Genomic DNA, 22795 nt, shown 5'->3' on the forward strand with positions numbered 1-22795 from the left:
CACCTAATCTTCAACATTCTTCTGTACCACCACATTTCGAAAGCTTCTATTCTCTTCTTGTCCAAACTATTTATTGTCCATGTTTCACTTCCATACATGGCTACACTCCATACAAATACTTTCAGAAACGACTTCCTAACACTTAAATCTATACTCGATGTTAACAAATTTCTCTTCTTCAGAAACGCTTTCCTTGCCATTGCCAGTCTACATTTTATATCATCTCTACTTCGACCGTCATCAGTTATTTTGCTCCCCAAATAGCAAAACTCCTTTACTACTTTAAGTGTCTCATTTCCTAATCTAATTCCCTCAGCATCACCCGACTCAATTCGACTACATTCGATTATCCTTGTTTTGCTTTTGTTGATGTTCATCTTATATCATCCTTTCAAGACACTGTCCATTCCGTTCAACTGCTCTTTCAAGTCCTTTGCTGTCTCTGACAGAATTAGAATATCATCGGCGAACCAGTCAACATTGTCAAAAGCTTTCTCTAAGTCTACAAATGCTAGAAATGTAGGTTTGCCTTTCCTCAATGTTTCTTCTAAGATAAATCGTAAGGTCAGTATTGCCTCACGTGTTCCAACATTTCTACAGAATCCAAACTGATCTTCCCCGAGGTCAGCTTCTACTGGTTTTCCCATTCGTCTGTAAATAATTCGTGTTAGTATTTTGCAGCTGTGATTTATTAAACTGATAGTTCGGTAATTTTCACATCTGTCAACACCTGCTTTCTTTGGGATTGTAATTATTATATTCTTCTTGAAGTCTGAGGGTATTTCGCCTGTCTCATACATCTTGCTCACCAGATGGTAGAGTTTTGTCATGACTGGCTCTCCCAAGGCTGTCAGTAGTTCTAATGGAATGTTGTCTACTCCCGGGGCCTTGTTTCGAATCCGGTCTTTCAGTGCTCTGTCAAACTCTTTACACAGTATCGTATCTCCCATTTCATCTTCATCTACATCCTCTTCCATTTCCACAATATTGTCCTCAAGTACATCGCCCATGTATAGACCCTCTATATACTCCTTTCACCTTTCTGTTTTCCCCTCTTTTCTTAGAACTGGGTTTCCATCTGAGCTCTTGATATTCATACAAGTGGCTCTCTTTTCTCCAAAGGTCCCTTTAATTTTCCTGTAGGCTGTATCTATCTTAACCCTAGTGAGATAAGCCTCTACATCCTTTCATTTGTTCTCTAGCCATGCCTGCTTAGCCATTTTGCACTTCCTGTCGATCTCATTTTTGAGACGTTTTTATTCCTTTTTGCCTGCTTCAGTTACTGCATTCTTATATTTTCTCCTTTCATCAATTAAATTCAATATCTCTTCTGTTACCCAAGGATTTCTACTAGCACTCGTCTTTTTACCTACTTGACCCTCTGCTGCCTTCACTACTTCATCCTACAGAGCTACCCATTGGTCTTATACTGTATTTCTTTCCCCCATTCCTGTCAGTTGTTCCCTTATGCTGTCCCTGAAACTCTGTACAACCTCTGGTTTAGTCAGTTTATCCAGGTCCCATCTCCTTAAATTCCCACCTTTTTGCAATTTCTTCAGTTTTAATCTACAGTTCATAACCAATAGATTGTGGTCAGAGTCCACATCTGCCCCTGGAAATGTCCTACAATTTAAAACCTGGTTTGTAGATCTCTATCTTACCATTATATAATCTGTCTGATACCTTTTAGTATATCCAGGATTCTTCCATGCATACAACCTTCTTTTATGATTCTTGAACCAAGTGTTAGCTATAATTAAGTTATGCTCTGTGCAAAATTCTTTCATTTCTTAGCCCCAATCCATATTCACCTACTATGTTTCCTTCTCTTCCTTTTCCTACTCTTGAACTCCAGTAACGCATGACTATTAATTTCTTTTATTTCATAATACATTTCTTCAATTTCTTTGTCATCTGCAGAGCTAGTTGGCATATAAACTTGTACTACTGTAGTAGGCATGGGCTTCGTGTCCATCTTGGCCACTATAATACGTTCACTATGCTGTTTGTAGTAGCTTACCCACATTCCCATTTTTTAATTCATTATTAAACCTACTCCTGCATTACCCCTATTTGATTTTGTATTTATAACTCTGTATTCACCTGACCAGAAGTCTTGTTGCTCCTGCCACCGAACTTCACTAATTCCCACTATATCTAACTTTAATCTATCCATTTCCCTTTTTAAATTTTCTAACCTACCTGCCCGATTAACGGATCTGACATTCCACACTCCGATCCGTAGAATGCCAGTTTTCTTTCTCCTGATAATGACATCCTCTTGAGTAGTCCCCGCCCGGAGATCCGAATGGGGGACTATTTTACCTCCGGAATATTTTACCCAAGAGGACGCCATCATCATTTAATCATACAGTAAAGCTGCATGCCCTCGGGAAAGATTACAGCTGTAGTTTCCCCTTGCTTTCAGCCATTCGCAGTACCAGCACAGCAAGGCCATTTTGGTTAATGTTACAAGGCCAGATCAGTCAATCACCCTGACTGTTGCCCCTGCAACTACTGAAAAGGCTGCTGCCCCCCTTCAGGAACCACATGTTTGTCTGGCCTCTCAACAGATACCCCTCCATTGTGGTTGCACCTATGGTACAGCTATCTGTATCGTTGAGGCACGCAAGCCTCCCCACCAACGGCAAGGTCTATGGTTCGTGGGGGGAGGACTTATGAATTATAGACTCCAAAAACATGAGCAGTATTCTACAATGGGCTACCCAAGAATTTTTGGAGACTGATGACACTTTTCCAGTATCCTACCAAGGGACCAAAGTCTGCACCTGTATTGTTTCTGATCAAGCCTGTGTGATCATTCCATTTTGTAAACCTCACAAGCTGTTGCACCCAGGTATTTGTACGAATTGACTGATTCCAATTGTGACTGTCTGCCCCGATAGCTGAGTGGTCAGCGAGGTGGTCTGTCATGACAAGGGGCCCAGGTTCGATTCCTGGCTGGGTCCAAAATTTTCTTCGCTCAGGGATTGGGTGTTGTGTTGTCCTCATTATCATTTCATCATCACCAGTGGAAGGCAATGGGAAGCCACTACTGGAATCACTTCCCTAGACGCTCATGCAGTGAACCTCTCTGACAAGTCTTCCCCCACGACAAGATCTGCCTTAAGGCAGAACACAAAGTAAGTAAGTAAAAATTGTGACTCTTTGGTACTGTAGTAATAGTCTGCAGCTTGTTGCCTTTTGGTTGGCATTGGTGCCTCCAGAGATCATGGGGTCTTGGTTTTGATTCACAGGTAGGTCGGAGTTTTTATTCAATTGGAGACTGAGTGACTGTCCTAAACATTTCACCTCATCTTCATCACAAAGAAATGGAAGAAGCATCAAATAGAAAGAATTGCAGAAGGGGTGACTGAGCAATCCCAGATGGAGGTCTTCTGGCCAATAATGCCACATCATTTTACTCTAATACTAGGACATTATGTTTTCATTACATTTCATGAAGTCTGAATTCTATATTTGTGAACATTTAAAGCAAGTTGTCAATCTTTGCATCACTTAGAAATCCTATCAATGTCTGGCTGAATATTTGAGATACCATTTTCAGACATAAAATCATTATAGTCAGGTGCATCATCTGTGAAAAGTCTGGAGTTTCTATTGTAATTGTCTGCCAGCTCCTTAATATACAACATGAATGGCAAGGGTCTCAACACACTTTCCTGACACACGCCTAAAGTTAATTCTATACCTGTCAGTCACTCACCATCCATAATAACATGCTGCAGTCTCGCTAACAAAGAACCTCAATGCAGTCAAAAATTATTTTTAATTCCCAACATGCTTGTAATTTTATTAATTATCATTGGTGTGGTACTGAATAAAATGCTTTTCAGAAGTACAGAATGCTGCATTTATGTGATTACGTTGATATATAGCTTGCAGGATATCATGTCATAGTGATGGACATTTGGCTTTGCATGATCAAAGTATTCAAAATCAGTGCTGATGAGTAGGGAGGAGGTCACTCTTTTCTAGAACTAGACACTTTATTATGTTTTGGCTCAGCATATGTTCTAGTATTCTACAACAGATGGATGTCAAAGATAATGGATGATATTTTTGTATATAAACTTATACTACCTTTCTTCTGAACTACTTTCTAGGACTGTTCTTAAATTAAGAGGCTCAATTCTAGCTCTTGGTAGACTGTCGGTAGTTCTTAACAACAGGGTGTTTGAAATCATGTGTCTACTACCAGCATCCTATCTTTCAAACAGTTCATGGATAGTTGCATTCATCTCAGCATGAATTATGTTAAAATGTATAATGAACTGCTTTACAATCTGTTCAATAGAAACTGTGGGGGTAGTAATGGTTCCTTGCATTAGCCTCAATAGAATCATTACAAGAGAGGTAAATTAAATTCATACTAGACTTGTCCAAGAGCTAATATTTTGTCCTTTATGTCCAACAGATCTTGCCAGGTTAAAATACCAAATACAGTATGAAGGACAGGCCCTCCAAAATCAAACCCACATGTCAAAAGTTTCAGATGCAGTTAATTTCTTGTTCATAATTGGTAAATGTGGACTCTGTCTGCATTTTGGCTGTGATCCAGTTGTTACACCAAAAAGCTACAATTTCCAAAACAGAAACTTTATTGACACATTCCTGGGGTCAGATACATCACATGATCACACTGACAGAACCACAGGCACATAGACACAGGCAATAGAGCATGCACAATGTCGGCACTAGTACAGTGTATATCCACCTTTCGCAGCAATGCAGGCTGCTATTCTCCCATGGAGACGATCGTAGAGATGCTGGATGTAGTCCTGTGGAACGGCTTGCCATGCCATTTCCAACTGGCGCCTCAGTTGGACCAGCGTTCGTGCTGGACGTGCAGACCGCGTGTGACGATGCTTCATCCAGTCCCAAACATGCTCAATGGGGGACAGATCCGGAGATCTTTCTGGCCAGGGTAGTTGACTTACACCTTCTAGAGCACGTTGGGTGGCACAGGATACATGCGGACGTGCATTGTCCAGTTGGAACAGCAAGTTCCCTTGCCGGTCTAGGAATGGTAGAACGATGGGTTCGATGACGGTTTGGATGTACCGTGCACTATTCAGTGTCCCCTCGATGATCACCAGAGGTGTACGGCCAGTGTAGGAGATCGCTCCCCACACCATGATGCCGGGTGTTGGCCCTGTGTGCCTCGGTCGTATGCAGTCCTGATTGTGGCGCTCACCTGCACGGTGCCAAACACGCATACGACCATCATTGGCACCAAGGCAGAAGCGCCTCTCATCGCTGAAGACGACATGTCTCCATTCGTCCCTCCATTCACGCCTGTCGCGACGCCACTGGAGGCGGGCTGCACGATGTTGGGGCGTGAGCGGAAGACGGCCTAACGGTGAGCGGGACCGTAGCCCAGCTTCATAGAGACGGTTGCGAATGGTCATCGCCAATACCCCAGGAGCAACAGTGTCCCTAATTTGCTGGGAAATGGCAGCGCGGTCCCCTACGGCACTGCGTAGGAACCTACAGTCTTGGCGTGCATCCATGCATCGCTGCGGTCCGGTCCCAGGTTGACGGGCACGTGCACCTTCCGCCGACCACTGGCGACAACATCGATGTACTGTGGAGACCTCACGCCCCACGTGTTAAGCAATTCGGCGGTACGTCCACCCGGCCTCCCGCATGCCCACTATACGCCCTCGCTGAAAGTCCGTCAACTGCACATACGGTTCACGTCCACGCTGTCGCGGCATGCTACCAGTGTTAAAGATTGCGATGGAGCTCCGTATGCCACGGCAAACTGGCTGACACTGACGGCGGCGGTGCACAAATGCTGCGCAGCTAGCGCCATTCGACGGCCAACACCGCGGTTCCTGGTGTGTCCGCTGTGCCGTGCGTGTGGTCATTGCTTGTACAGCCCTCTCGCAGTGTCTGGAGCAAGTATGGTGGGTCTGACACACCGGTGTCAATGTGTTCTTTTTTCCATTTCCAGGAGTGTATATACCCAAACTCCAGAGGCAGTAACGGAGAGAATTTAGTTAATTTAGTTGTTGTTGTGAGTTTTGTTACTGCTTATGGCTGCTTATGGTGTAGTGGAGGAAATTCACACCAAGAAGGTATAAAGTTGTGTTAATTTTTTGAAAACTTGGCTCTTATAAATTATGCTCAGTCAGGCTGCAAACACAGATTTACACCTTGGATTCTACTTGGAGTATTGCCAAACATGAGATGGATAATCCAGTCAACTAAAAGCTACTTGTAGTGACAAATACTTGTTTGAAAGTTCATCACTGGTTTATTTGAAATATAAACATTCTTATTTGTTTGGTAGATGGTACATCATAGTGTGTGGACTCGTGAGTATAAACCTTCCTCAGGAGAGATTTCAGATACATTATTTACATCCAAGTATATTGTTAGGGATTTTGTTGTAAAGAGAAAACACCAAATCATCACTAATCCCACCAGATGTAGAAATGGAAATTGTAGATGTACTGATATGCATAGTCACCCACTTCCAGCAAGGGTGTCTGCAGCAGCAGCACTGCCAATAACAGCCAGTAACATGAATTTCTGGAATGGGAAAAGATAAGGTCACTTGGCAGCAGCTTCTTCCTCAGTTGCTGTAATCCAACTTACTTTACCAACATACTCCAACCACTGTGACTCTTTACCTGTACCAATTCAAATCTGTGTGCATAGTCATATGAATTATGAATGTGTGGTTTCAAACACTGGTAGGATTAATGGAACATTGTTTAATGTCACACATTCTGAATACATGTGTAGCATGCTAGTATTGCTTGGCCTTTTACAGAAACTGTCTCAAATTGGGTTCTATTTTGACTTATATTAAGTTCCTCCCAAAACTATTAGTTTGGTTTCAAAGACTAAGAGACAATTTTAATTTGTCATTATAAAAGTTTATTTGTGTTCACTAAACACTGTTTGCCCTAAAGTGAGACATATAATATTTCTATGAGGAGGTCAAAATTTGGCTCACCAAGCACCACCATGGATGCAAAATTTGTTAAGCTATGGTAGCAGCAAGTAAATTAGGACCAGGAACTGGTCAGGCACTAATTCAATGTGACTTCAGTCACAGGCATTGTCAGCCATGCCGACATTTCTACTACTTAACATAGCTCAAGAGGAATAGGGACATATATAAAAAATGCCTCATGCAACACTTCAAGGTAAGTGATATCACATGTCCGAGTTGCCAAGGGCCTTTCTGTTGCCTATGAATCCACAGTTATATTACTGGTTCAAAGGCTATCCCCAGTGTTCAACTCATTTGTTATATTTGTATCTTAAATATTCTCTTTATTATCCAGTCACTTTTCCAACAAAATACACATGGTAGCTGCAAGGCTTGAATTCTTAAAATACATAAGTTAAACACTATAAGTTACACACTTCAAATTACAGATTCACAGGGGTTGAGTCAAACATGTAAATTCATCTACATCTACATCTACATCTATACTCCACAAGCCACATGACGGTGTGTGGTTGAGGGTACCTTGAGTACCTCTATCGGTTCTCCTTTCTATTCCAGTCTCATATTGTTCATGGAAAGAAAGATTGTCAGTATGCCTCTGTGTGAGCACTAATCTCTCTGATTTTATCCTCATAGTCTCTTTGCGAGGTATACATAGGAAGGACTGAGCCGTGCATGGCTCATGTTCCCACCATCATGCATTTTACACCCTGTTTTTAATTATCTTCCATCTCACTAAGTTAATTTAAATTACTACTATCATTGAGTTGCTGCATTGCCTGGCCATGAGCAGCATTAGCAGCGCATATTGATATATCCCCTCTTGTAGTATCTTTGCTCGACTGCTTTTACTTCCCCTATTGGAAGTGAGTTCATCACAGTTCAGGTTGAAAGTGGTCTGCCAGACATTGGGAATGCGTCTGGAGCACAGTCCAGACCTGCCAGTCGAGGAGTTGCAGTGGGACACTAGTGCAGTCGGGTTGGAGCAGCAGTGAGGTCTGCGTCGACACGGCTTGCCCGACCAGTGCCACCACACATCACTTGAGCCAGTCCATGGTCTTGGTGGATCGGCAGTCGGTCGTCCTACCAGGTGACGCGTTTTGGCTTGCCGATCATTCATGAGCTGCTGTCCCAATTTGTCTTCATGCATGCTTAGTTACTGTTGGGTATCATTCAAGTCTTCATGCCAGTGTTTGTCAGGTTGTGTGTGTAGTTGGTGTTATTTCCTTGACAAGTTATCTTAAATGTTGTCAGCATATTGCCTCTGAGAGGTCGGTTGTCTGATCAGGCAATGTGTAACTGGTTCTCAGAGTGCTTCTGGGCCCATTCAGTTACCATCTTGTGGAACTTGGGTTGGCCCTTTCCTGGTGCAGGGATGTCATTTAGCCAGTGGACATGTTTCCTCTGCATGGTTGGGTCTGAGCCAGTATTTCTGCCATCGTGTGTCTGGAAGTGAGTGGGAGATGCACCAACAGTGCAGTCACAATGGGGCAGCAGTCGCAATGGACCAGCAGGCAGTCGGCCGGTTGTTGCGGACAAGGGAAGTTATCACCACGCCATGCAGTCGGCTGGGTCCACTGGCGTCCCCTCCACAGTGTCAGAGCATATATGGAGCTGTCTGATCGCTACGAGCATCATGGTTCACCAATCCATGACGTCAAAGTTGAGTAGCAGTTTCAGCTACCGAAGCCACGTCTATTCATGTTATGGTGGTTTGTTTTGGTGGTTTGCTGTTGGGGAGGTTTTCCTGTGAGCAACACCGAGTGTTTCTACAGCTGAAATTTAGCCACCATGCAGTTCAACTAACTATTTTGGTTGACTACAATTCGATTGAACCAGTGGAATTTTCTGCCTAGTGGCTGTTAATCTTCTGGTTACCTGCCCTGGCTACTAACGTAATTCCAGGCAGCGTCCTTTCCTCACCTAGTGTTGCTGTCCAACATGGTGTGTAATTTTGACAGCTAATACATACTCCATTGTGGATTATCATGTTTATAACCATTTTGTGTTTGAATTCTCATGTACTGATTAGTGGCAAGCAAGTTGTTTGTCGGTTGGTCCGTGGCTGTCCCCTGGTTGGGTTTTGACAGATCAAGTGTAGTTGGGCTCACCACCTGTCTTGCCTAACTGAATGAGGGCAGACCAACCTCTCTGGATGCTTCTGAGTGCCACCGGTGTCTAATTATCTAGTTTTCAGCTACTTAAAATTTAACGCTTATGATTATTTTTCTTTTTTCTTAAAAATTTTCCAAAATTAATTCTTAAATTTATCTTTCAAGCTTAAACATTGCTGCCTTCTGCCTTTAAAAGATTATGGTAATATATTTTAAAATTTTGAAACTTATTTGTGGCTTTCAGCCATTGGTATTGCACCTTGCATATGTTGTTCTATCTGCTTTGCCTTGAGGCTTTCCACTTAGCCATGACATGTTTTTTATTTATTGTATTTGCCTTTTAATTGCATTTTTCTCTTGTTGATTTTTAAGATTTCTTGTTTTTAAACATTGTGGCCTTCTGCCTTCGAAAGTCTACGGTAATATATTTTAAAACTTTGAAACTTATTTGTGGCCTTCAGCCTTTGGTATTGCAACGTGCATATGTTTGTTCTATCTATTTTGCTGTGATGTTTTTTTTTAAATTATTTTATTACTATCTTAATTGGATTTTTATCTTGTTAAGATTCTTGCTTAGAGGCCTTCAGCTGTGAAAGAGTTGCATTTGGTAAAGGTCCGGTTATGTGCAGCTTTGGATGTAAAAGTGTTATTAAATTACAATAATTTACAATTAAACGATGAAACTGACCCCATTCTACTTGGCCCTTTCTACAATCCTAATTACTTGTTCTGACCAGCAGGTTCAGCGGGTGTATCAGGGAGCAATATACTGCTTGACTCCTCAGTGATGGTATGTTCTCGAAGCTTCAACAAAAGCCCATACCAAGCTACTCACCGTCTCTTTTGCAGAGTCTTCTACTGGAATTTATCTATCATCTCCGTAACGCTTTTGCGATTACTAAATGATCCTGTAACAAAGCGCGCTGCTCTCTGTTAGATCTTCTCTATCTCTTCTGTCAACCCTATCTGGTAGGGATCCCACACTGGTGAGCAGTATTCAAGCAGTGGGTGAACAAGTGTACTGTAACCTACTTCCTTTATTTTTGGACTGCATTTCCTTAGGATTCTTCCAATGAATCTCTGAGTGTGAGTGTGTAATATCACACTTAGAAAGTTCAATATCTGATGTAATGATTTGCTTGGGCCTGGATATGAATGTCCAGATGCTAACCTTAAGACAGTCTGACTTCTCACTGGCTGAAATGCTATGAATTTCATGAACACCTGAAATGTTGCAATGGATGCAACAAATGTTTCCAGCAGAAATTGTCATTTCACATTTGACCCAGAGCCGTAGCGGTACAGAGCAGCGAAAAATTGCCATCAAAGATTCTCCAATCGTAAAAAGTTTCTGTTCATCGGTGATTTACAGCTGCATCCTCCAAAATTCTGGGCTAACACCAGGTGTCATTCATGTTCATACACTTTGTTTATAAATTACCCAGATTGTTTTTTCTTACATTTCAAATGGGAATGTCCACATTTTGAGGTCAAGTGATGTAAGCATTTACATCAAAATCATACTGCAGAAGTATACCTAAGCACACCAGGATTCAAATTAATAACATTTCAGGCAGTGACCATGTGTGGCACCTCATAAAATTTTATTATATGCAACAGTGCTAAATTTTCTGGTGACCTTTCTTTTTTATATTGGTGGATTGGGCCTAGTCACTAACCAGTCTAAGTACAGGGTGATCATAATTAAAGTTCAACTTTCAAAACACTGTAAAAAAAAGAACTACTTCTCAGAATGACATCAAATTTAAATCCAATATTATTGAAGAAGGGGGAAAGATTATGAAAAAAATTAACACATACTTTACCACAAGATGGAACTGTAAGCAGAAGTGTATGCAAAATAAGACACAGGGTACATGACTGTTCCTCAGTTTGTGTATGAGATGCTCAGCATGAATATCTCAATGCAAGATTGTGCCCAGCTGGTAAAGCTCTTTTACAAGAATGATGAATAACACCTGTAGCTCTGCAGAAGTTCTGGACACTTAAGCATATGAGAAAAGGTGTTGGTCCAAGGATTATGAAATTCAAAAAGACAGGTTTTCTTCTGCAGTACAGTGTGACAGGGCTAGGAAAACAATTGATCTAACCACTGAAGGGTGTCTAGAACGAAGCGTCTGGCACACTGCTACATCTATTGACATTTAACGGATGATGATGTTGTGTGGGTGGTTTGACAGTGTGGCATTTTGTGGGCACACCAGCTGGCCCCCACCACAGTGGTCCTCTCTCTGGTCAATCTGACACAGTCATGAAACCAAGTTCACACCAACTTCATTCGCCCTTTCTTGAGGTTCTGTGGTTTATCAACATTGACACCTTTTCTTAGTTCTTGTATGTCATCTGTCTCTGGCAGACAAGAGCAGCAGCCATTGTGGGAGCTTTGGAGCAGATATTCACAATATAGGGTGCATCTCACAGACTGGTCACCAACAACAGTCCCAAAATTCGTAGCATCAGATTCCCAAAGTGTATGCACTCACATCAGAATTAAACATTTTACCAAACCCACTTTCAATTCAGCTTCTAATGGCCTGGAATAATGGTCTGCACACACTTTCAGTGTGTGAATGTTAAAATCTGTAGGGTAGGGGCTACCAAGATTTTGGCTCACGGGCCATGCTCAGGCCCGTGTCAAAGCTCTCACCCTTGCTTCACATTTCCCCCACCACCACACCATGCTGCCTGAATGTGACGATGAAGAAGAGGGGAAAACTGCAAACATGCTGCATTTAAATGGCAGTGTAGTTCACTGCATACTACTTGGTTTTTACTTGGTTCTATAGTTCACATTTCTCAACAACACAGGTCACAGACAGATCAAATTGTCAGTATTATTTAATTAGGTTTTGCTCACTGAAAACATAAAATAAATTTCATGTGGTTCAAACTATTGGCATATGAAGTGATCTGACTATTTCACAGAATTTTGCACTCAAGTTGTCATGTGAGTTGACTTATTTTCATAATTGAAAAAAAAAAAAGTCTCCACACAAATATGTTGATTTACATATTGTGGCACTCTTGCAACCTCACTATGGAGACTTGGAAACTCTACCTCAGGAAAGCAATGTAGATGGCCTGGACAGTTTTAATGAAAACAGATTTGTCATTCAAACTGGAGTTACCTTGCAGGTCAGTCATGTAGATCTGCACATGCACAGGGGCGCTTTTCAACTGCAATGCCAGATTGTCTTGAAATCAGCTAAAAAAATAGATGTAAAATTGACTGGGTCCTCAAAATCTTTATAAAACTATTCTTTTAATTCTTTCAAGGCCACAATGAATTCTACAAACCTCACATTTTCTTTAATGCCAATCAGCTTAGGAAACTATACTGTCTTTGCCAGAATGTGTCCCTTTTACAATGAGATTTTCTTTTTAAATGCATCCCTATCAAATCAGGAAGAAGTTACTTTACAGTGTCTCACTGTGGGCAGTGTGCAGTCAAGTCCACTTAAAATGTGAAATCTGCAATCCATTCTGGATGTTCTAATTTTTGTTTCTGCACTCCTTTTTCCTTTCTTTAAATTGAAGTATCATTCCAGGCATGCCCCATGAGTTAAACAAAATACTTTGCAGTAATATATGAAGTCTTAAAACTCTTCATTCAGTTTCATTGAAAACTGTTTGCAACTGAAAATGGAATAATGTATGTGACTTTAGGAATTTTACTATTTGTGCCATGAATTTCTTCATATTCTCTAGGCCTGTCAGTTTAGAACAAAGTGCTTTTTGATGTACAGAACAGTGAATCCCTTCTGTGCATCATTGTAATTTATTGCTACTTCATTGTCAACTAAATCTAAAATTATTTCTGCATGATATTATAATGCCGTTTCATAGCAAATATGCAGTACCTGTCACTTACAGGAACTGAGAATTCTCATACCTCTCTTCTGTCATTTCCATTTGTTTTAAAGGATTGTGATGATAGATTGCTAGACTGCCTCTTTTTGTGCAAACAGCCTCTGGACCTGTAAACATCCCTCTTACCGCAAACAAATAGCAGATGTTGAACAGCACTGAAGGCATGATTCTGCCAAACTCAGAGCTGTGCCGACCAAGTGAAAAATGCTGCACTGCAATGTTAAATGAAATCTTGTACTGTTCCTTGTATTTCCAAGAAGGACCAAGCAAAAATGAGTAACAGGCCGGCCCTTGGCTGCCTGCGGCCCGCACGTGTTGCACACGTGAAGTTTGGCATGCCATGGCCAGCCTTGCTTTAGGGTTGGCTGAATTGTATTCAGTGCTAAATCCCTTCCTAGTTTCTTACAGGTCCACACCCATTAATAGTTGGAACCTAGAGGAGATCCTTGATCTCCTGTGTCCAACCCCAGAACATGAGAAAGACACAGACATGCCGTTTTATGTGGGTACCCCAGTGTGCCAGAATATGGTGGGCGGAATCCAGGGTGGAGCCAGGGGTACATGGCAGAACACTAGGGCTGCCAAAAGGTGTTGGTGGTTATAACATGTGGGATGCTTTACTGGCAATGCAATCAACTTCAGTTGAAGCACCATAGTCAGCAGCTTCCCTCATTGTGGAGCTCATTATCATTACCATTGTAGTCACATCATAACTTTCTCCACTTTCAGGTTACAAAAAATGGTTGCCTGGATGTCAATCAGGGTCCTGCAGGGATGCCTCCACTCCCAAGAGTCTCTAGGCCTGTGTGACATGCTCTGGATCCTGCACCGTCCTCAATGGATAACTTCCAGGTGCCTTCCATCGTGACAATGTCCAGCTCCTGGCCACTTCTTCATTTTTGGCATCCTCTGGACCTGATTGGCATGTTTTGGCCTTGTGTGCTGGTTCATCAGGGTAAGGTATTTAGTAACCCCACCAGATTTGCAAATGGAAGACTGATATGTATGATGTTGCCCACTTCCTATGTGGATGCCTATGAAAGAATCACTGCTGATATAAGGCTGACTGCCAGCACTCTTTCTCATTTGCTGTAATCCGACTCACCTCTACCAGTAGACTCTGACCACCATGAATATTTACTGGAACTGATTCAAATCTGCATACACAGCACTAAACATTTTGAACTTATGGTTGCCACCATCACTAGGGTTACTGGAACTTTGTTTAAAATCAGGATTAGTAAATGTATGCATAGAATTCTATTAGTGCTTGGCCTTTGTCAGGAACACACTGTTTTGTCTTACACTGAGTTCCAAGAACTAGTATTGTTTGGTGTCATGGATTACCAGAAAATTGTAAGTTCTTGTTACAGGAGTTTATTTGTGTTATATAAAATTTGTTGGCCCTAACTTAAGGGTTACAATACAACAAACTATAATTCACCATCCTTCAGAACGAATGCAAACAATTTTCAATTTCATTGTATAAGAACTTAATGAATGGCTTCCTTTAGGGTTAAATACTTAAAAGTAGCAAGAGGAGATTTTTTATGGGACTTAACATCTGTTGTCATCAGTCCCCTAGACTTAGAACTACTTAAACCTAACTAACCTAAGAACAGCACACACAGCCATGCCCGAGGCAGGATTTGAACCTGTGACCATAACAGCAGCGCGGTTCTGGACTGAAGCACCAAGAACGGCTCGGCTACAGCGGCTGGCCAATAGGAGATTTTACATGCTATTAGTTACATGACCATTTACTTATTGGATCTGTAGACAAAATACATTGGGTGGATCAGGTAAAATTGTAATACACACACTGATAACAATACATTGTTTACTAACCAAGATTTATCAAATTACAACTTTGTTTACATTTCTTATGTTATATGTACTTGTACATATAAGTTATATCTCTTTTTCATGTAGTAACTGCATTGCAATTTGTCTTAAACTGCAGTGCAAATTAAATCACTTATACTATAGTAACAGTTTTTTATCAGAAAATTTATGAGATTTTTGAAAAAATTATCTTATTTACTATTTCTCTCAAGGGCATTTTTCTGGGAATTTTGGTGTTGTGTATGATAGCTTTAATTTGTATTTCATGGTATCATGTATTGGCTAATGGAAGAGTTTCTATTTCCTTTTGTCATAGTTGTGTTGTGCCTTGTCATCTTGAGTATCAGCAGCACACTGAATTTTGTTCAGCATAAGAGTTCGTGTAGATAATACTGGGTACTGTTAGTTTCTTAAGTGCATTAAATGCTGGCTTACATGATTCTCTCCTTTTAAGGTTAGCTTTCATTCTTACTGCTCTTTTTTGTAATTTGAATACTGTGTTAAATTTTGTTTTAGAGGTGCCCGCCAACAAAATTATGCCAAAACTTAATGCCAAAGATATATACTATAATCAATATCATGTTTCACAATATTTCTGTCTTTTGGGTAGCTGAGTTTGTGCAGCACAGATAGGTCTCAGCTGAGTTTCTTACTTATATATTCGATGAGCTTATCCCAGTTTACATTTTCATGTATTATTATTCAAAGCAATTTTGTGTACCTGGAGTTTTCTGCTGTGCACTCATTTACGCAAAAGTTGATAACTTCATTGCAAAGGTTTTATAGTTTGAAATTTAGACAAACTGAGTAATATTTCTATGTTTCCCCACTGATGTAAATCAATGCTCACAAGCAGCTACATATCGTTATTGCATTGTGTCTTTGTTTTAGTAATGCTGTTATGCAAATTTGTTTCAGTAATTCTTTGTATAACACTATTTACTTCTAAAGCGGCTTTTATTTCTTGATTTTCTGTATCTTTACCCTTGAACAGTAGAGTTGTGTCAGCTGCATACATAACTATATTTTCATAATTAATAATGCTTGGGATATGATTTGTGCATTAAATTAAAAGCAATGGGACAAAAGTGGATCCCTAAGAAACAGAGAACATAGAATTCTCACTTCAAATCTTATTTTCTCTTCTGTCATCTTTGCGGTTTCTGTGTGTTGGCTCCTGTTGATCAGGAATGATAGGATACAATCTAATATGTTCCCTCTTATACCATATAATATTAACACTAAAGTTACTGGCTTGCTACACATACAAAAATTGGTTGTCTCCCTGAAATACCCACACAATACAAAATTAGCAATTATTAAATTTCAGAGGGTCCACATGAATAGTTCTTACTCACAGCAAGAAGATCAAGAACTTTATCTTGACTCACTCTTTTTGTTTTAAATTCTTTAAGTCAGTGGATAAATGACTTGAAACTGAATGCAGTAACTGACTGTTGCTAACTTTTTGCATGACATGTCAGTTATATTTCCCATTTTATGTGAAACTGTTTATGTTTTGTCTTACATCCAGTTTGAGGGTTTTACTAATGTAATATTTTATGCAATTCCTATAACTGTGTTTATCTTTTCCATTTTGGGCTACTAGTGCAATAAATAAATAGTACATAATTTCTTTTATTCTTTGAGAGTCGATACTGTAATACGTCAATATGGATAACTCTCAGTCAAGTGTTATTTATCTTCAGTGCTACAGATGACAATAGATAGGCTCACTGATTCTAAATTACTTAAAATGAGTTAATTATACACCAGTTTTCATTAAACATGCACTTCATAGTAGTTTTAAACTTTCTAGCTAATTAAATCTTTGGGGCAGACTGGGACTCAAATCTAGATTCTTTGCCTTTTGCCAAAACTGCTCTATTGAACTGAGCTACCCAGGCATGACTCATGATCTGCCCTCACAGATTTACTTTTGTCAATGTCTGTAATTAATTTAATTAAGCTCTCAGTGTTAATAATACTGCATTTGAATACTTTTGTACCCTTAAATGTGTGCATATGGAGAAAAAAGACTTTACATTATTGCTTATATTTGTACATATTTCCGACCGCTACGGTCGCAGGTTTGAATCCTGCCTTGGGCATGGATGTGTGTGATGTCCTTAGGTTAGTTAGGTTTAAGTAGTTCTAAGTTCTAGGGGACTGATGACCTCCGCTGTTTAGTCTCATAGTGCTCAGAGCCATTTGAACCATTTTTTGTACATATTTCCTTGTACTTGCAAAATAGTCTACAGCATAGTAATACATTTCCTCCATAAATACATGTAGTTCACAACAGAAAAGGCAAAGAAACAGGCATCAACCTAGTAATTACTATCTACAACATTTTATATCTCGTGAACATTGTAAGATGATATGCAGATTAGCTACTAGCACAATACGTTTTGGATCCTAAAGATGAATTATTATATTAAAAAAAAGTCACCATTTGTATGCACAATGTGCAATTCACTACTACATTACAAATTGATGCCAATACAATATGTCTGTAGCTCTGTGTATCTATCATGTGACGATTCTTAAAGTTACAATTATATATACTATGTCATGTTGGACACTCCAGTGATTACAGCCATTATACTACTTTATCTGGTCTAATAAGCTACCAATGATCTAAATTTACTTCTAAACAAAGTGCTATAACTATATAATATTGTAAGTTGACTGCAGGCGCATATACGTTATCACAGGAAATTAACATTGTGGTAACAGATCATAGTAGCAGTCACATCCATTACATCACTGGTGACACCAGACTCCCAGTCATTGGTTGTATTATTTTTGTCTCCTCAGTGAGTGAAGCTCAGGGAATGCCATAAAGCTCCCATGTATCTTCCCATTGGCAGTTTTATTTTTGCATAATTTTAATGCCATCAGATACTTATTCTACTGACTTGTTAATTATACTTCATTCATGTATTTCTCAGACTATTCCTCTCATATATGTCAATGACTTTCTTCCTGTATATCTCATCTGCAGATATACTGTCCACTAATATATTACATTATGTTGCATTCATCCAGGAGCACCAATTTCACTACAGTGTATATGCCTTTTCCTTGCTTCAGGTGAATATGCTCGGTAGCAGCCATGGCTGGTAAGAAAAACAACCACCCTATATATATGGGCTAGAAAAATTGTAATTTTAATCTCCCTGAATCACAGATAAAAATTCCAAAAGGCTTGTGGCATGTATGAGAGGTTTGCTACTATCTCTGCCATGTGTGTTTTATAGTACTCTTAATTTACTGCTTGCTGAAGGATAGTTGACTATCTATCTAACTTTGTTAAGGTTTTGTAAATAAAATAGAAAGAAACTTCCACATGGGAAAAATATATTAAAAACAAAGATTCCAAGACTTACCAAGCGGGAAAGCGCCGGCAGACAGGCACATGAACAAAACACACAAACACACACACAGAATTACTAGCTTTCGCAACCGATGGTTGCTTCTTCAGGACGGAGAGGGAAAGACGAAAGGATGTGGGTTTTAAGGGAGAGGGTAAGGAGTCATTCCAATCCCGGGAGCGGAAAGACTTCCCTTAGGGGAAAAAAAGGACAGGTGTACACTCGCGCGCGCGCCCACACACACACACACACACACACACACACATACACACACACACACACACACACACACACACACACACACACACACACACACACACACACACACACACACATATCCATCCGCACATACACAGACACATACACATCTGTGTGTGTGTGTGTGTGTGTGTGTGTGTGTGTGTATGTATGTGTGTGTGTGTGTGTGTGTGTGTGTGTGTGTGTGTGTGTGGCGCGCGCGCGAGTGTACACCTGTCCTTTTTTTTCCCCTAAGGGAAGTCTTTCCGCTCCCGGGATTGGAATGACTCCTTACCCTCTCTCTTAAAACCCACATCCTTTCGTCTTTCCCTCTCCTTCCTGAAGAAGCAACCATCGGTTGCGAAAGCTAGTAATTCTGTGTGTGTGTTTGTGTGTTTTGTTCATGTGCCTGTCTGCCGGCACTTTCCCGCTTGGTAAGTCTTGGAATCTTTGTTTTTAATATATTTGTTAAGGTTTCCCTTTTCTTAATCAATAATATGCAGCTTCTTATGAATTATCAAGTTCAACGGACAAACCCTTCGTGTTACTAGTGGTGCCAGCAGTGGGGAGATCCAAATACCTCTGAGAATAATCTCTCATTTTACTTTTCTATCACAACCCATTTGAAAAGGTCAGAGGTGTGGGCTCATACATTTTTGGCAATACCACTACTGAAGCAAGGAAACTATTGTGATAAATTTTTAGGTTAAGCACCAATATGTTCATTGAACTACAACATAATTGACTGGTTTATTTGTTCAATGTGTAGGTGAAATACAATTTTTCCTTCCAACAAATCCCAAGCTAACTAGCTTAAGACCAACTTTGCACAGACGAGCCTTGTATTCTCATGCCTGGGTTACACTAAACGTCCTTTTAGCATTATGTAAATCGATTGCTTTGGTAACAATAAAAAGTTTTGTGCTTTTACACCACTCTACTACCACAAAACAACTGTTAAGTCTTTGGTATGAAATAATGCTCCAACGGGAAGCATTCTCATTTTCTAGTTTACAACAGTGGTTTCATAATGATGTAAAAAAGATGAGCTCCACATACGTGCATACATACATATACACACCTGTGGACAAGCCTTCCTTAATACTTTGGTAATAAACTTCTTTTGAAATGACACTCACCATGCAATTATTGCAATAGTCTTTGAAACAATCATAGAAATCCTCACACACTATGTCTCCCATATCAAAAAGAACATACGAAACAACCATAGCTTGTCAAAAGTACTAGAAATATCTGGCATATTTCCTAACATAAACGGTGGTCAGAAACAGTCTGAAAAGCTTGTAAGTGTGTTGAAGGGAAGATTGTGCTGAGAAATAACTGTTAAGAACAAAATTGTTGTGTGAGCAAATTCAAGGGACCTACCAGATGCAATTAGTGTCAGTTCTCATAGTGTGCATGGAACTGTTCAGCCTTTGGCTTGGGTTCGACCCTTATCACTGTCCCATGTCCAATTTTTGCATTGCTTTCTTGTTTGATTTTAGAAAACTGGACAAAGATCACATTTGGCGACACTGCCTCTGGCAGGCCGCTCAAATTAGCACATGCAACAGCCAGATTGGCTAACTTCAATGCAAATTAACTCAGAAATGGCACAACATATTGAATTTTTTTCTTTACAGCTCTCAGTGCAACCTACACTGCAACACCCTTACGAGATTTTCAGATTGTTTGTAACCACTTTTTATATTAATATTTGATATAAGGATTAATAGGTCTGCTTGGTTTATTGCTTCCTCTGTCGACACACATAATCAAAATCCTGGCTGCCACTGGTTCATTCCATGAGATTCTGCCATATTAAATTTCTCTTCTCTTTGACCCATCACACTGAATACAAATATATGGTGATAGGACTTTGGGTCCACTAGATCATTATCTGTTATTTTTCTACAAACAACATGTACTCACCTTCAGACCTAAGGTAGACATACATTATAAAATTCAGTCTGTACAGGAGCTATTTTATGCATTAGCTTTTGAATTCTGTCTAGCCCAGAGGCTTTACCTGTGTATCACATCAATTATACATTCTATAAAGGAAGGTAATACTCTTAGATTGTTTCCATAGATTTATATCTTGTATTTGTCTTTTCACTATGGACATCTCATCACAGCGACATCTCTCACAACTGTCTTTACAAACATTTTGGTCATGCTTTACTTTTGATTCTGAGTAAAGCTATGACTACAAGTGAATTTGATGTAGTTCTCCCTGCCTCCTCACAATCTTTAACACACAGTTGTTAAAACATAACACAAATGAGTTGGGACGCAAGATTCTTCCTCACAGCCTGATGTTTGCTACTGTCTACACAAGTAATTAGTCTTATTATAGTAAGGGAAATTTCAGGATGTATACATCTAGTTGTACCACTCTTTTCTTCTCCTGTCACTCCCTTCTAAATGAGCAACTAGTCAGTCAGTCAGTTTTGTTGCAGTCCTGAGTGTGAGTGTTACAGTGTCTGTGTGTGTTTACATTACAAAGAAAGATATCTCGAAGTATAACAAGTTCCCAGCTGCATGGTTTTAAGCACCTTGTGTTGGTCTGCTACATGTAATTTGTTGCGTTTTCTCATTTTTGTTTACAGAATCAGAGACTGGTTTATAGTTGCAACTGCTGAACAAAACATTTTCCAACCTTTCTTAACATTCCTTTCACTTTCCTCTCAGGAACTCAAAAAAGCAATAGACAAATACGTACTAGAGAATGTTGTGGTTTATATACCAGTGAAAGGCACACGTGCAAAAAGACAGGGAGATCTGACTATTGAAAGTCCACAAGATTGTTATTTCGTTGCTGAAAGTGGACTAGCATGTAGACTATAGTTGTATTTTGGAGAAAGGATATATGGAGGAGAAAGTATCCTAATGTCTTGTTTTGTACACAACTGAAATAATCTCATTGCTTTCAGATACTTCATGAAAATAAAATTCAGTGGTAAGCAAGAAATAATATGAAATTCTCATGACAGAGAGCGCACATATTTTATGCATAACAACTTGCAATTTGATGGCAAGTTATCATGGTTGATATGCTATAGGTGTAGCCTTAACACTCAGGCAGCAAGTAGAGCTGGTTTTCAAAACACCTGAAGCAGCCTATTACCCTCAAGGTGCTTAGCATCTATTTTGTGATCTGTACATCCTTTTGAACCATACAATGTGGTATTATATGTCTGGAAACTTTTGGTATTTAATTGCTTTAGGTGTGGCATTCATACCATTTCATCAGAAGTGGTGTGAAAGACAAAAACAGTTGTTATCTGCACAAAATGTTCTTGTTTGCATATTGGTCTGGCTAGTACACCACATGTAAAAGCAGCTTTAGTGACAAGGCAACAATCACTCATTAGTAATGACCTGAAACATTCGCATTTTGCAGTAAATGCCAATTCTTTCTCAAAAATGTGAAAATATGAAATGTCCTAATAAAAGCTTTTTCATGAGAATTTTACCCAAATTAACTATTTTATTATAGTTTAATAATATGCACAATAATATGTTTGCAAACTAAGAATTACATGAACAAAACGATGAATCTGTTCAGTCAGTGCTCTGGTGCAGCGTCTATATTGTGGGTGGGTGGTTGAATGGTCTCTATATGTCCTGCAATACACCACAGTGCTCGGCCAGAGGACCTTTCATCTGAGATCAAAGACAAATGTACATGTGACTGCTAACAAAATTTTAATAATTGGTATAATCACTATGTTTACACAAGACGCAACTTCTAGAACACAAAAATTGAATTTCAGAAAATCATTTTTCGCTGTTATATTATTGCCACATTAAGGACTGAAGTAGTTTTGCTACACTGCATTTGGAAATCAGCAGTTTCAGTTTATGATTTAATCAGTACAATGGCTTATACTCTTAATTAATATTAGAGGTAGACAACTGATACTTTCCTTCACTGAAAGAATTCTCCATCAACATTAGCCAAAACTTTTTAACTAAAAGTTGTAACCTGATAACCTAAGAATTTTTAAAAATAATTGTATGTTTACATGGGAGAAAATCTATTGCAGAAGTTTAAATGCAGCAACTAGAGCCGCACTCCCAGAATGGATACTGGAGTGTTTACATGGCCAACTAGAAGCAGGATTTGGAAATCAGGTTTAAGAAATAATTTTGGGAGCCCCATGTAAACATAGTGAATGTGGAACTGTAATACACCAGTTTAGGTGGCAGATGTTTTGAACTGTGGTTGCATCAAATATTCTTAGAGGTCGAGTCTGAACTACCTCATTAATGACAAAGTCGGCCTATGCAAGCAGCTGTGTGGTAGCTGTTACCAAATGCTTTGTGTTGCTCAT

Source organism: Schistocerca gregaria, chromosome X (genome assembly GCF_023897955.1).
Source record: "Schistocerca gregaria isolate iqSchGreg1 chromosome X, iqSchGreg1.2, whole genome shotgun sequence".
Lineage (NCBI taxonomy): Eukaryota > Metazoa > Arthropoda > Insecta > Orthoptera > Acrididae > Schistocerca > Schistocerca gregaria.